The sequence below is a fragment of the Anolis sagrei genome, chromosome 5, assembly GCF_037176765.1.
Source record: "Anolis sagrei isolate rAnoSag1 chromosome 5, rAnoSag1.mat, whole genome shotgun sequence".
Lineage (NCBI taxonomy): Eukaryota > Metazoa > Chordata > Lepidosauria > Squamata > Dactyloidae > Anolis > Anolis sagrei.
The window spans coordinates 105465679-105476796 of NC_090025.1; positions in this window are offsets into that span (position 1 = coordinate 105465679).

Below are 11118 nucleotides of genomic sequence, written 5' to 3' on the forward strand. Positions count from 1 at the left end.
TGGATGGAGAATCTGTGGATATGGAGGGCCAGCCATATTTTTTTTTTTTACACTGTGGTTAGTGTTCTTTACTTTTTACCCAATTTGAATCCCTAAGATGTTATTGAACAACAACTTCCATCACTTTTGGTTATCTGCCATGTGGACTGGGGATAATGGGAACTGCAACCCAAAAGCCCTTGTGGCTCTGAAGTTTGGAGAAAGGTTAAAGGATATTTTAAAATCAAACATCGTAGCCACAAGCCTTGTATCTGAATTCAGACCCCATTATCCTGGCTAAAGATAACAAACTACAGCCTTCCAGATGTTATTGTATCCAGCTCCCATCAACTCCAGTCATAATGTCTAATGATGAGGAATACAGGAGTCTGGTGGCTGATAGGGAAATGGACATAAACAGTTTCGAAGAGTTAAGATTAAGATCAGATTTGGAAAGAGTTAGGGGGGCACCTCTCTCCTTTTTGTATAGGGTCAGGAGTAAGGTTGTAGTAGAGCCTAATGCAGACTTAGTAAAATACTCTGTTTTCCCAATAAAAATCAAAGACAAATGAAAAATCATTTTAAAAGACTGCATTTCCCAGAATTACACAGAGTGTTCTGGGTAACAAAAAAAACACACATCAAGTCAATCAAACCAAGCCAATATTCCGCTATCCCAGTGAGTTCGTTGCAGTGGAGATTCCAGAGGAGAGCAACCTGATCTGTTTGAAAGCAACTTTCCTGCCTCTGCTTCCTTACTAGAAACAACCAAAGCTGGACTTTACTATATGCAAAAGAAATCTCCACAGTAGAAGAAGGGAAGGATGGGGAAGAGAAGGATGGGGGTAATTCTCCTGTAGTGAAATACACCCAGAGAACTTGGGATTTGTGGTCTTCTGGAGGAGCAGTGAAGGAGGAGACCTTGGAAAACAGACTATATAAAGAGCCCTAAAGGCAACTGGTCCAGTCTGATCTTGGAAGCTAAGCAGCTGTGGTTAATACTTGGATGCCAGAATCATAGTGTTGTGGGTTGTTTTTCAGTGGAAGGGTCACTCCAGCAAATGTTTGTGGAATGTATACTACTAGAGCCATTTATGGAGCCACTAGCGGTCCCCTGCCATGCATTGCTGTGGCCCAGTCTAGTGATCTGGAAAATAAAGTAATTAGAAAGTGTTGGTTTTTAATATATGTAATTTCTCAACATTGACAAAGAAACAGCAAGAAGTACTGTTTACCCACAAGCATAAAGAAATGACATATATTAAAAACCAAAACTTTCTCATTACTTTATTTTCCAGATTACCAGACTGGGCCACTGCAATGCATGGCAGGGGATGGCTAGTATAGATATGAATATATAGATGTCTTTATTTATTTATTTATTTATTTATCTATCATGTCAGTGCAACCTGTCAATTATATTACATTTCTAACAGAACAAAGCAAAAAAAAAAGTCAAAATACGAAAATTGTGAGTTTGGTAGTTGATTTATTTATTTATCGTGTCATCAGCAACCATACCATTGTATTACAATTCTAACAGAGCAAAACAAACACACAGATTAAAAAGAAAAAGAAAAAAAACACACAGATTTTGCAAATTTGGTAGTTGATTAAATGTTCTTTGACCAGTATCTGTCCACTTGGAGTGCTTCTGGTGTTGCTGCAAGAAGGTCCTCCATTGTGCATGTGGCAGGGCTCAGGTTGCATTGCAGCAAGTGGTCAGTGGTTTGCTCTTCTCCACACTCGCATGTCGAGGATTCCACTTTGTAGCCCCATTTCTGAAGGTTGGCTCTGCATCTCGTGGTGCCAGAGTGCAGTCTGTTCAGCCCCTTCCAAGTCGCCCAGTCCTCTGTGTGCCCAGCGGGGAGTCTCTTATTTGGTATCAGCCATTGGTTGAGGTTCTGGGTTTGAGCCTGCCACTTTTGGACTCTTGCTTGCTGAAAGTGGCAGGTGTAATTTTGGCTCAAATGGGTGCCATCAGGACATGCTGCCCTCGTGAAAGAAACTGCTTTGAAACAGGAGCCGAACATTTTGTGTGTGACTTGTAGAGTGTGGTAGGAATCTTTGTTGTTGCTGTTATTGCTTCCCTGTTGTAAAAATGTGAACAAAAGCCTATCCCCCCTTAGATTTGCATGTTGAAGAAAATGGGGCTTCTTGATAGCAGAACCATTTACTTTCGTTAGAGAGTTGTTGAATGTCGAGCCTATCTTTCTCTCAGAGCTAGCTCTTTCCTTCCAAATGTGCCATAATGAATCAGCAGACATGGGATCGGGGCCTGTTTGTCAATGCAGTGAGCAGTGGCTCCCCTTAAAGTTTGGGACTTATTTATTATTTATTTACTGCATTTCTAGAACACTTTTCTCACTTGTAGGGGGACTCAAAGCGGTGTACAGCATAATAATTGGCAAAAATTCAATGCCTCACATACTAATAAAAACAATGCATTACATATCAAAAACAATGAAATATAACTGTAAATTAAAATAATTGTCAGACATTATTGTCAGACATTATTGTTTGCCAGTTTGTGTAGTTTTCAATTACTGATCTTGTAGACAGTGCAATTATAATGAAAGTTTGTGATGAGGACCAGAGCCACCAAAGCTGCCCAAAACAATCAGTAAGGAGTTGATGGAAAAGTCTCAGTTTAGCTAATCCAGGTAAGTAGTCCTCACCCCAGGCCCGTAGCCAGGATTTAGTTTCGGGGGGGGGGGGGCTGAATTTTTTTTCAGGGGGGGTTTCGGGGGGGGCTGAGTTTTTGGGGGGGGCTGAGTCTGAGTGAAAGAGGGTCTAGCCTAGCAAACCTTTTGTATCATTACCCCAATACCCCCATGCATATGGGATATATTGAGTATAGTGATCAGATCATGATATGAATAAACATAACAGTTTAAATAATGTACCAGTAAGGCCTTTTCGCAAACCACCATGAAAATTTCGGGGGGGGGGGGGGCTGAAGCCCCCTGAGCCCCCCCCCCCCCGGCTACATGCCTGCCTCACCCATCAACATATGTTACAGGTGCCAGTCAGCAAGGAGGCAAGGCAGTGGGGGTCATGGGGGCTTCCTGCACAGATGTTGCTGGTGCTGGGCAGCTCCCTGCTCAGATGTGTCTTGACTAGGAAGCTGTCCTTTCAACCATTTCCTTCATTTTGAAGGTGGGGCAAGACCTCTCCCCCAAACCTCCTCCTCTTCTGCGGGTAGTAGTTTCCATCCTTTGCCTTTTCTGGGAAAGATAAGAGAAGAAGAAAGAAATGTTGCTGAGAGGAGAGGCAAGAGGGCCGTTTGGGGTCGTCCTTCCCCCTCAGAACAAGAAGCCACTGCGCCTTTTTCCTGGAACCGTCCTGCCGCTGTTGCTGCTGCTAATGGGGGGCGATTGATCCGTTGTCAGAGCTCGCCTGTCATCACAGCCAAACCTTTCACATCCCAGAGAGAAGCCGGCCAAGAAGAGGCCAGACCCACACCCAACAAACCTTTGGCTGAGGGGAGAAAACCAAAGTACTCTTCCAGCAGTCACCAGCCAATCCCTTTCCAATGCCAGAAATACAGCTTAATGGTGTAACGTTAGAAAATGTTGATCATTTCTGCTATCTTGGCAGCCACCTCTCCACAAAAGTCAACACTGACACTGAAATACAACAGAGCCTGAGCTCTGCAAGTGCAGCTTTTTTCCGAATGAAGCAGAGAGTGTTTGAGGACCGGGACATGGACATCCATAGGGATACCAAGGTGCTTGTTTACAAAGCTATTGTCCTCCCAACCCTGCTATATGCCTGTGAGACGTGGACTGTCTACAGACATCACATGCAACTCCTGGAACAATTCCATCAGCGATGTCTCCGGAAAATCCTGTAAATCTCTTGGGTAGACAAGCAGACAAATGTTGTGCTGGAAGAAGCAAATACCACCAGCATTGAAGCGATGGTCCTCCGCCATCAACTTCGCTGGACCGGCCACGTTGTCTGGATGCCTGACTCTGAACTCAAAAAATGGTGGGCAGGGAAAGAGAAGTAAAGATGGATTCAAAGCCAACCTTAAAAACTCTGGTATAGACATTGAGAACTGGGAAGCCCTGGCCCTTGAGAACTCCAGTTGGAGGTCCATGTTTGTGTGACAATGTTATTCTTCAGTCTAAAGGCTGTCCCTGAGTTACAAAAAACTCCTAGTTAAGAACATGGCTGAGACAACAGGGAGGGAGAGGAATCTGTCCTTTGGAAGGGAAGTTCATTCCTGAAAGAGTTATCAAGGGGGGAAATGTCTCCACTGAAGCTTTATCTCCAATCCTTGTTCCCAATTTTTTCAAAATCAAATTCTCACAGGGATTGAAAGTGAGGTGACATCTTCTGAACAGGGCACAGACAACAAAACAAATACCAGAGAGGTGTTAATCCTTCCCTATGTAAGTGTGTGTATGATTGGAGTTACACTTAAGAAATGTACCTATTCTGGTTTACATGTAAATTCAACTTAAGGACAAACCTAGAGAACCTATCTTGTTTGTAACTTGGGGACTGCCTGTATATGCTTAAGAGGAGGGAGGAATATGCAAAGACTAGAACAAGGATGTCTTCTTTAGAAGGAAGTTGCTCTGATGTGACTTCAAACCAAACTTGATTTTTGGAAATCTTAGGCCAAAGCCATCGGGTTTTCTCGGCCAGATTGTGTTCCCCATTGTCTTCCTCTGAGGTTGAGAAAGAAAGAAAGAGGAGAAGAGGGGAGGGGGAGAGAAAAAAGGAAAAGAGAAAAGAAAGGGAGAGAGAAGGAGAGGGGTAAGGGAGAGAGAGAGAAAGACGGAAGGAGAGAGAGTCATATGAGAAAGAAAAAGAGGGGAAGAAAGAAGGAAGAATTATTTATTTATTTATTTATTTATTTATTTGCTGCATTTGTTAACCGCCGCTCTCAGCCCTAGGGCGACTCGCGGCGGTGTACAACATATAAAAACATATTTTACAATATACTATAACGACAAAAAACAACATATCACTTATACACTATCATCTAATTACACTAAAATAATCCGCTTCGTCTTATCATAGAATCATAACCAATCTCGTAGTCTATATTCCGTTCCAGTTGTCATTTCCAGTTACTGTAGCATTTAGTTAAATGCCTTCTCGAATAGCCATGTCTTCAGGCTCTTCCGGAAGGACATAAGAGAGGGCGCCTGTCTGATGTCAACAGGGAGGGTGTTCCACAGCCGGGGGGCCACCACTGAGAAGGCCCTATCCCTCGTCCCCGCCAGGCGTGCCTGTGAGGCAGGCGGGATCGAGAGAAGGGCCTCCCCAGACGACCTCAAGGTCCTCGTGGGCTCATAGGCCGAGATGTGGTCCGAAAGGTATTTTGGGCCGGAACCGTTTAGGGCTTTGTAGGATAGCACCAGCACCTTAAATTGGGCCCGGTAGCAGATCGGCAGCCAGTGGAGCTGGAACAACAAGGGCGTTGTATGCTCCCTGCGTCCTGCTCCTGTTAGTAACATGGCTGCCGCGCGCTGGACTAGCTGAAGCTTCCGGGCCGTCTTCAAGGGCAGCCCCACGTAGAGAGCGTTGCAGTAGTCAAGGCGGGATGTGACCAGAGCGTGTACCACCGTGACCAAGTCAGACTTCCCAAGGTACGGGCGCAGCTGGTGCACGAGCCTAAGCTGTGCAAATGCTCCCCTGGTCACCGCTGAAACCTGGGGATCCAGGCTCAATGATGAATCCAGGATCACACCCAAGCTGCGAACCTGCGCCTTCAAGGGGAGTGCGACCCCATCCAGCACAGGCTGTAACCCTATACCCTGCTCGGCCTTGCGACTGACCAGGAGTACCTCTGTCTTGTCTGGATTTAATTTCAGTTTGTTCGCCCTCATCCAGTCCATTACAGCGGCCAGGCACCGGTTCAGAACCTCGACAGCCTCCTTAGTAGCAGGTGGGAAGGAGTGACAGAGTTGGACATCATCTGCGTACAGATGACACCGCACCCCGAAGGAGAGAGAAGGAAGAAAGAGAGAGGGGGGCACAAGAAAGAGAAAGGGAGAGAGAGGAAGAAAGGAGGAAAGAAATAAAAAGGGAAGGGAGGAAGTGGCACAAGAGGGGGGGAAAGGAAAGGAGAAGATGAAAGATGAAAAGCAAGAGAGAAGGAGAGGGTGGCAGAAAGAAAGAAAGAAAGAAAGAAAGAAAGAAAGAAAGAAAGAGGAGGCAGATAGAAATAAAGGGATGGAGATATGGGAGGAAAGAGTAAGATAAGTGTAAGAGAATTATCAATAGAAAAGGGAGGGATAGAAAGAAGAAGAGATGAGGAGAAGGGGAGAAGGGGTAGAAAGAAGGGAAGAGAAAGGAGGGGGAGGAAAATGGAAAGAAAGGAAAGGGATAGAAAAGAGATGGAGAAAGGAAGGGAAAGAGAGAGGCAGGAGAAAGAAAAAGGGAAAGAGAGAGAAGGGGAGGAAGAGAGAGAGGGGTGGGCCTACTCCCTTGTCTTCTCATGCCAAGCAGGCCTCTGTCTCCAAGTACCTCCCATGACTCCTCTCCTCTCCACCCCATGCTGCTGCTGGAGGAAGAGGAGGAGCCCCTTTGGGACACAAAGGAACTGAAGCAGCGACCCCCTGTGAAATGGTCATTCGACCCCCATAGGAGTCGCGACCCACAGGTTGAGAACCGCCGGTGTTGACTCATAACAGTTCACAGTGGTTAAACTGTATTGTATGAGTCTACATTGTCTGTATAATGCAGTTTATGATGGCATTATATGGCAGTGTAGATTTTTTTGTTGTGTCAGAAGCAACTTGAGAAACTGCAAGTTGCTTCTGGTGTGAGAGAATTGGTCGTCAGCAAGGATGTTGTCCAGGGGATGCCTGGATGTTTTGATGTTGTGGGAGGCTTCTCTCATGTCCCTGCGTGAGGAGCTGGAGCTGATAGAAGGAGCTCATTCACACTTTCCCCCGATTCGAACCTGTGACCTGTCAGTCTTCAGTCCTGCCGGCACAGGGGTTTAACCCACTGCACCACCGGGGGCTCTGGCAGTGTAGATGGAACTTGGGAGAAAACAGAAGTAAAATATTCTAGAAGAAGGGCCTTGACAACTTTGACAACTGGTCAATTATCCAGGAGGCTCAGATATGGTGAAAAGACATCACGGATTCCCCGAGGAAGAAGATAAAGAATGAAATTCCAGCCCAGAAGAAAGACATTAATAGAACAGAAGCTCACATAGTGCGTAGCTCAATCATCCATGCAAGAAGTGGGAAAGTGATACAACAGTCAGAGTATCTGGAATACTATGAGTCTAAAACAATCTGATTGACTGAATCTGTTCAAGGTTGCACTCAAGCAACCAGCTGACTTTTGAAAGAAAAGATGTAATGATAAGCATGGAGTAAAACCAGCAGGGACATAAAAGTGGTGTTTCAAGGAAGAACAGGAAATGTAGAAGGAGAGCAAGGAGATCTGGGTATGCTCTATAACCGGAACAGACTGTCTCAATAAAAGAGCTGAAAGTTGTTCTTTTTGTTGCCTCAAATAACACAAAAAGATAGAATAATTTGTTTTTTTAATGGTGGGTAAATTAGATATTCTCACAACAGCCTTTCTGCCTTGAGGGAATGAAATAGGTCCAGTGGAGGCAGGAAAGGGGAGGATATTGAGCAAAACATTGGTGGACCTTCCCTCCCTGCTCTCTGCTTCTTGCTCTTTTACACTTTTTGTTGCCTCTGGCCTCTCTGCCATTTCAAAGGACTTCTCATTGAGGACAGCTTCAATTTATATCAGCTTCCCAAGTATCTCAAACTGACATGTCTAATTCACCTCAGTTTGAGAGAGGGTGAAAAAAGAAAGGGCTGCTGGGGTCTGGGAGACAGAAGACGCCTCTATAGCCATTATATGCATCAGTAAGTGTAACAAGAAATGCTTCGTGACATTTTTATTGGTGATAAACTCTCTTTTCGCATCTAAATCAAAAGTGAAAGATGTTCCATTTTAATTAAAGCAAATTTATTGGTAAATGTGATGTTAATATTTTCCAAATATTGTCTGGCTACTATATTATATTGCCAAAAGTCCACATATTTGTGTTACGGTGGATATTAGTTATTTCATTACAATTTCATTAAAATTATCCAATGTAGAGTAGTGATTTAAATATTGGACTCGGAGTTTGGGAGAATCTCCACTAGCCTATGGAAATCCACCTTGGGCAAATCACACTCTCTTGGCCAAAAGGGCAAACTCCCTCTGAACAAATCCTGCCAAAAAAAACCCTACGAACTGGTCATCATAAAGCAGGAAGCACCATAAATCAGGAATAACTTGAAAGCAGACAACAACAGTGAAATTCAGCTTTGTCAGCCCTCATTAATCTTTCTCCCTTATTACCCAACTAGAATTAGGAAGTACATGTTGGGTGTTTCAAAAGAATGGGGGGAGGGTGTCATGGTTGAGAACACCCCACCCAGGCATGTAGCTGGGGGGGGGGGGGGCTTGAGGGGCTTCAGCCCCCCCCCCCTTGGAATTCTCATGGTGGTTCGCGAAAAGGTCTTACTGGTGCATTATTTAAACTGTTATGTTTATTCATATCATGATCTGATCACCATACTCAATATATCCCATATGCATGGGGGTATTGGGGTAACGATACAAAAGGTTTGCTAGGCTAGACCCTCTTTCACTCAGACTCAGCCCCCCCTGAAACTCATCCCCCTCCGAAATCCCCCCCCTGAAAAAAATTCAGCCCCCCCCCCCCCCCCCGAATCGAAATCCTGGCTACGGGCCTGACCCCACCCCTACCTTTTATGGCCAAAGTGTAACATTTATGCTTAGTTTGGTATTGCATGAGTCACTTGCCCAGTTTTGCATTTTGAGTTTATTTGATACCACTTCTGTAGTAATACTGAACCAATATCGGAACTGCAGCTACTAGGGCTACTGTGGAGTAGGGGTGGGTACAACCACAACAAACACATATACATTAGGCTTGTGTATTTCAGCTGAACCTTGATCCATTTCTGCCGGCCAAATTCCAGGAGACCTACAGATCCATTCCTGCATGCCTCCCGAAAAGAGGCGGATTGCCGAATAGCTGTTTCCAGTTTGCAGCTGAAAGATCCGGGAAGATTCAGCTCATTGGTGGGAATGGGTAACTTACTAGGCTTCCCTTTCCATTACTGGAATCCTTTCCTTTTTTCCGTTTCAAGGGAGCCTGGGTTTGAGCAATGGGGTTAAGGAAGGACGCCTCCTGGGACCCTTTCCTATCTTCCTTTCAAGAGAGTTTGGGTTTGAAGAAAGGGGTTAAGGAAGCACCCCTTCTGGGACCCTACCTTCCTTTCAAGGGAGTCTGGGTTTGAAGAAAGGTGTTAAAGAAGCACCCCTCCTGAGACTCTTTCCTATCTTCCTTTTAAAGGAGTCTTGGTTTGAAGAAAGGGGTTAAGGAAGCATCCTTCCTGGAACCCTTTCCTATCTTCCTTTCAAGGGAGTCTGGATTTGAACAACAGGGTTAAGGAAGCATCCTTATACACAGATTGGGTAAGACACATCATGGCATTCTTTATTTCTGATTGGCCCAACAGGCAAGGCTCACAGGGAAACCCATGCAAACCACGTGGTGCCGAATAGGGGAGGAGGAGCCGTGATCAGCTGCCATGTGGTCCCATAATGGATGAAAAAATGTGATAGCTGAGTCCTTACCGTTACGGCCATCTGGCCAAGCCGAACAGGCTGGATTGGCCGAAGGGAACTGAACACTCCGAATCTGTGCAAAAGCCTAATATACACTGCCCTGTTTATTGAATCTGGTTTGCTTCTGAAATGCAATGATAAGCATTATTCTCAATAGGATTCTCACTGTGACAAAAAAAGAGTTAGAGATGCTGCATACCTCTCCATTCACTATAAGAGGAAACTTAGATTAAGAAGCAGTCACTGTAGAATGCAGAGTGAGGAGACAGCCAATGAATGCTAGATCCTTGTGTGCCCCAAGGCCATGACTTGCCATAGCACACATGTCAATTATAGCTCTACATTTTCAGTGTAGAGTGAAAGCTTGAGTCCTGAGTAAGAATTTGGGCTTTCTCCTGAGTTAACTTAACCCGAGGCAAGGCTGTATTAAGGCAATCTTACCATGGATTAAACCAGATCATACTTCTTCAATGTTTATCCAACAGAGGCCCCTCGTACACTGCCATACAAAATCCAGATTATCTGCCTTGAACTGGATTATATGGCTGTGCAGACTCATATAATCCAGTTCAAAGCAGACAATATGGATTATCTGGTTTGATAATCTGGATTATATGGCAGTGCAGAAGAGGCCTAAGTGGTCAGTGCAGCTGAGCCCATGGTCACTCCCATCCTTCCATTTTTATTTTTGTAAAGAGTGAAAAATCATACCCAAATTATACAAACTATTATAATACAAGTGTGGTGATAGGACTTTCTTGGCCTACCACAGCCTCCAACTTCCCCAATGAAAAAATATGCTCCAAAACCAGACAAAAAGTGATCAAAAGCATAGGCAAACTTCCGTTTTGTTCTTTTGTTGCATTTGTTGGTTTGTATTTGCCCCATAATTGTCAGCCCATTGGGAAAAAATCAACCCTAAACTGCCCAAAATAAAACAAAATATGACTGGTCTTTTTGTTATAATTTTATTGTAAGGATTGGTCTCTCAGTTTCATCCTCCAACCATTGCCCAGTGCTGTCTCTAAAATTTGCTTTATTGTCATTAATATGGGTTCAAAGTATCTTTCTTAGGTTGCTAACATTGTAGAATCAAAGTAGTCCAACATGCCCCCCCCCCCCCCCATCTTCTATCTAGCTGGAAGCTTTTTTTAGCAGCATATGATTTGGTCAAAGAGTTCTGGAGAAACACAAAATTTCAGTGTTATGCTGTGGCAGGGTATCTGCAATAAACAACGCAATAAAGCTTGACAAGGAAAAAGGTTGGGATTTTATCTGATTCTGCATTAGATATGTGTACTTCAGTGCAACAGGCAAGATAAATAGCAGCTGTCCCAAAAATCCTGTTTGGAAAGGAGAGAAAAGGAGAAAGCAGATAAGTCTGTTTCAGCTCCCCCAGTATGTTCAAAACACAACAACCTAGACACTTGTAAGTTTGGTTATCAAAACAGACATCATAGGAAAAGTGGAGACTGGTGAGAGAAAAGGTATCCA